General features: G+C 30.9%; 1 long non-coding RNA gene across 1 annotated transcript; it reads right to left on the reverse strand.

The window, feature by feature from the left end:
- Nucleotides 1–329: 329 nt before the first annotated feature.
- Nucleotides 330–4,945, reverse strand: LOC115952655. Its single transcript, XR_004083502.1, has 3 exons — nt 4,559–4,945; nt 4,226–4,350; nt 330–691 (listed from the first exon to the last, which is right to left on the reverse strand). It is a non-coding gene; the product is annotated as an uncharacterized LOC115952655 (long non-coding RNA).
- Between the last annotated feature and the right edge of the window lie 207 nt (nt 4,946–5,152).

The raw sequence follows: 5,152 nt of genomic DNA on the forward strand, positions 1-5,152 counted from the left end.
GGTTTCTTGATATTTAGTTTTCCAAAAGTTGGAGATCCTCCTGTAATGGTTTGCATTTTGATTTTCTCAACTCCAAATATTTGCCTTGTTCATGGTCTTCAGTTGTTATTTGTATAATATAAACCTAGAAGGTCAACAATCAAGCTCAGTACTTAAAATTAGGACTCAGATTCATTACTTGAAATTATAAGCTTTTTAATGTAGCACCTATAAAAATGCATACTTATAGCATTCTCAATTTTCATCAATCTTGTATTCCCAAAATAAGGCTACACTGAACAGTGTGGCAATCTAAAAGAGACAAATGAATTACAATCTACAATTATAACTAAGTTCAAAATTAGAATCACATATATTACAAAACTTAAATTCATGTTGATATAAGAGTCTTAGGATGCTCAGATTACAAAACCATAGCCTAAATACAGAAAATTAAATCTCTCATAATCTGAAATAAAACAGAAAATTAAGTAAATAAGAAAAGGGTACGAAGAAGAGAACTTGGTGCATAATTCTTAAGCATTTTTTATGCTTCCAAGTCTTCTATTTCAGCAACTATTTTTCTATTATGTAAGAAAGTTATCCATCCAGTCCTTTAGGAGGTCCTTTTGGCATAATTTCCTTGTGACTTTTGGAATGTCAAAGTTGATGTAGAGCTTTGTTGCCTATGTGAATGACAGTCGATAGTTACCTACAAATTTTTTTAATCAGTTAGGCATTAACATTTGTCATGTTTTCATTTAAAGTATATGAGAATAATATTTAATAATATTTAAAAGAAACATCCAGTCGATCAGATAGTCAAACTTAAGATGTGAGAAAAACATAACTTTCATTTCACAAAAATGATATAACTCTCATGCTCATCACATATTGCAAAGATCAAAACCACATCTATATTTCATGCCCAACTGACAAAACACAAAGTAGCAAGGCACAGATTAATTAAGTTTAAATATAATTTAAGAAACCAAAATGCTCTAAAAGAGAAAATGTAGTGAGCTCAAGTATAAGCGAAATCTGGTTTTCGCTTATACTTTACCCAAGGATTTCTATGGGTAATAGTGATCTGTGCAATTATTCTCTTTAGACTCTATGACATATCTACTCCCTTTAATTTAATTTAACTTGGCATGATGTTTCTGTGGATAATAGTGATCTATGCAACATCTAGCTGAGCTGGTTTTTGGATTGCACAACATCTGAAACCAAAAAATGACATCTCTTAACCATTAGAGCAGAGATTGCAAACTATTTTTCATGTTGCATCAAATGTTGTAGCCTTACTTCCTACTTTTAAAGTCCTACAATAGAAGGTAAGATCCAATTCATGTCTAGTGGAATTTCAAGTGCATTGTATCATGCGTGTGATGTGTAACTGGTGTAATCTATCTTTTAATGCTCTACAGGTGCATGATCTGTGCAAAACATCTTGTTTAGCTCCACCATTCATAAGATTTTAGTTTCAAGTTTAACACTTTTACTACTGCTTTGGTATCAGTTTATGGATTTTTGGTTTTCTTTCTTGGCTGTGGTGAGCGCTTTTGTATACCTAACTATTCTTAGTGAAACTGCAAAGAGGGCAATCCATATAATTGCAGCCATTATTTCCAATTGCTCAAAAAAAAAAAGAAAAGCATAGCAATTTTAAATTGCAGCAGAGAAAGATGAAAGAAATACTGCAAACGAAGCCTAAGAAAACATTGAAAATATGGGTTGAATTGTAAAAAGCAATGCAGCAGTTTAGTGAAAATTTAAATCTGAAAAATGAAGGTTTGGACCACGACTAATCAAACCTTGATTCTGCATTTGTTAGTGGTTCATGTACAGCCCAGATTTCAGATAGCTACAAAATCTATCAATAAGTGATCAATAAAATGGAACATAGTGGTTATAATGAAGTCCATACATATTAGAGTAGAACACTAAAGTCACAAAATAGAGTATATATTCTTGGACAATGAAAATGAAACTTAACGTTATCTTGATTAACGAATTGAAAAAAAAAAAACCATATAACTCCATATCCGATCATTTTGACAGGAAGCCAACTTATTTAGAACTAACACCTAAAAATTAAAGAATTAAGATACTTACTTCAGCATTACATGGTATTGACATGCATTATGGAGGCATGAAACCTATAGTAAACAAAGATGACCCACTATCCAAAAATATATGATCATAGCTTCAAAAAGTAAATAAGTATCAAAACAATTCTCATTATAGTGGCTCAAAATTTCTTTTTTAGATAGTGAATAGAATATTTAATTCATATGAATAGAAACTATTGCAGACTTTAAGGAGTTGGGGGCTTTGGTAGAGATGAAGAAGTTTGTAACATTAAACATTAAAGTTCCAAAAAAGGAAAAAAAAAAAGAAATATATATATATATATATATTAAAATGAGATTATTTCCTCGTATATATAATAGAAAATTAACTATCTATCTAATTTATTACGCATATTCAGAATACTTTTTTTCTTTTCGACTTAAAATTTATAATAAGGCGACCAATATTTGTTCACTTAAGGTATATAGCACTGAGCAAATAGCCTTGTGAAGTCTATATTCCACTTTAAAAGTTATTATGTGATCATTTAGATCCCACAGGGAGAAAAAAAAAATTATATCTTTTAGATGCAAACCCTTGGCTTAAGCCTTCAAATATCTCTGAAATTATCCTTCTTGCAAGTTCAAGCATAGCTAAAACACCAACATAGAAAACATAAAGAATCATAAATTTCATGGGTCAAATAATTTAGTTAAGAATTACAACACAACCATTGATTTAAGGAAAAGAAATTTTGAAATATGGATCTATAATATTGCAAAACAAAAAAATAAAATAAAGTTTTTCTAGTCCTTAACTACCAAAGTTTTGATGCTAAGTGCTTTTTAGCCACTGCAAACGAAGAAAAGAAGAAGTTCAATATTGTTTACCCAAGGAAGAAGACAAAAAGAAGCCTAAAACTGGGAAGACAATTCCAAAAGATAGTTTAAGCAATCTACATTATTCATTCATAGTATAAATCTCAGTCACAACTCTAATGCAAGTCTGATTGACAACTATAATCAGACACATTCAAGGCAACTCATCAAATGACAAAACACCCAAATCTACTTTTTAATTAGCACACATTGTTGCTTTCAACAGTATAAAGATAAATTTTAATGAAGAGCCATGCTAAAAACAAATCATGAACTTATGCAAATTATTCTATTAAAAAAATGCAAATTAGAAAATTTCAAAATTGTGGTGCTTACTAGCTTCTTTTCAAACTTGTTTTTGCCAAAAATCTTCAGTTGGGCTTCAACACTTTCTGATTAAAATCCACTTTGTTCTTCAAAATTTTCATCTAATGCAAATGTTCCCCTATCAAACCAAAGTATTTCAAAGATTTTAAGAATTAAAAAAAATACTTTACAGGTAACGATTTCGGCAATCTGACTGTGTGTGAAAACTTTGATTTTTCTTTCTCTACTTTAAAATCTAAAATCTCTACGTCGTTATTCTAAAAGCCCCAATTTTTTTCTGTTTGATACTAAAACAGTTTTTTACAACAACTGAGGCTTTTCCTTTCAACAGAAACTGCCATAGAACGGTTACAAACCAAAAAAAACAAGTTAAGAAGAAAGAAAAGAAAAACTAAATAGAATTCAGAGAATAAGAAGAAGGAAAGAAGAGAACAATAGCATTAACCAAAAAAAAGAAGAAGGAATATACAAATCTTAAAAATAAGAATTAGAACTGATTTTTTTTTTCCTTAAAACTTTTAGTCTCTCTCATTCCGATGTGCGCCTTAAGAACTGTTTCTCTTTGTGATTGTGGTTCCGGTGGTCTAAGTCTAGCGAGGGTAAAGCAATCCAACCAAAAAATTCAAACCTAAATCATATTCAATCCTCAGATTTGAAAAAAATAATAATAAATAAATAACTTTACTAGTTATGGGTATACAGCAAAAAAACCTAAAATAAATATCAATGCAACATTCAACTCTATACTTATTTAATCCCAAAGATTTCGTTAAGATTAGAAACAGAAGTACCCAAACTAAAATCAATATTTTTAGTGATATCTGTAATCTAAAAAACCAAAACAAAAGCAAATATCTAAAATTGAGAAAACAAACATTTTGATAGAGAATCCAAAAACCCATAACAAAAATGAATCAAATCTAAACTTTACACCCAAACCTACAAAATTGAGAAAAAAAATGTACCATTGTCGATGTCGGTTCCGGCAATCTGGTGGTCTAAATCTGGAAAGGGAACGGACAGTGGTGGGGAAACTGAACTCTGCCTCTTTCTCTATGTCCCAGGCCTCATCGCCTCTCTTTCTCTATTTCTATATTTTTGTGCATAGTATTTTAACTGGTTAATTTTTGAAATTGAATGATTTAATTCCAAAATAGACGAATTGAAAAAAATCTATTACCGAAAAAATTAAAAAAAGAATAGTCACATATTAGAACCTGATTTCCTTAGCCCTAATTTTTGAATCCAAATCTAGAACCAAATTGAAAAATTGAATGCATATAACAGATCTAATTTACCTATAAATAAATTAGAAAAAGAATAGAGTCCATCAGAGGCGTTGTTTGTGGGCAGAGAGCCGTTCTGTCATAAACAGAGAGGCAATCTCTTCTTTCTCCATGTACCAGGATCGCCTCTCTCTTTTTCTATTTGTTTCACTGTGTCTTCATCGCTTCTCTCTTTTTCTATTTCTTTCTCCGTGTCTTCATAGCCTCTCTCTTGATTTCATCGCCTCTCTTTCAATACCTCTGGGACAAACGTTTGATCGCACAATTCTTCACTGGATTGCAAGTTTTTTTTTTTTTTCCTCCTTCCCTTTCTCTGTATCGCAGTATCGCTTGTTTTTTTGTTCAGAGAGAGAAAATATTAAGCATCTGATGAAGTAGGGTTTTCTTAATTGCAACGCCTTTTTTTTGTTTTATTTTAACAGGGTTTTTTTCTAACCGGTTTTTAATTGCAAGCATGGCAGAGTTTTGAAATGCCAAACGTTGTAACATGCGGCTGTTTTACTAAAAAGCAGTATACGTGGCAGCATTTTAAGGAGTCTTTTTTCTTATTTGTCAATGCCTCCTTTATTGTAGGAATCCACTTTCTCTCAGCTTTTGCTATTATAT

Source organism: Quercus lobata, chromosome 7 (genome assembly GCF_001633185.2).
Source record: "Quercus lobata isolate SW786 chromosome 7, ValleyOak3.0 Primary Assembly, whole genome shotgun sequence".
NCBI lineage: Eukaryota > Viridiplantae > Streptophyta > Magnoliopsida > Fagales > Fagaceae > Quercus > Quercus lobata.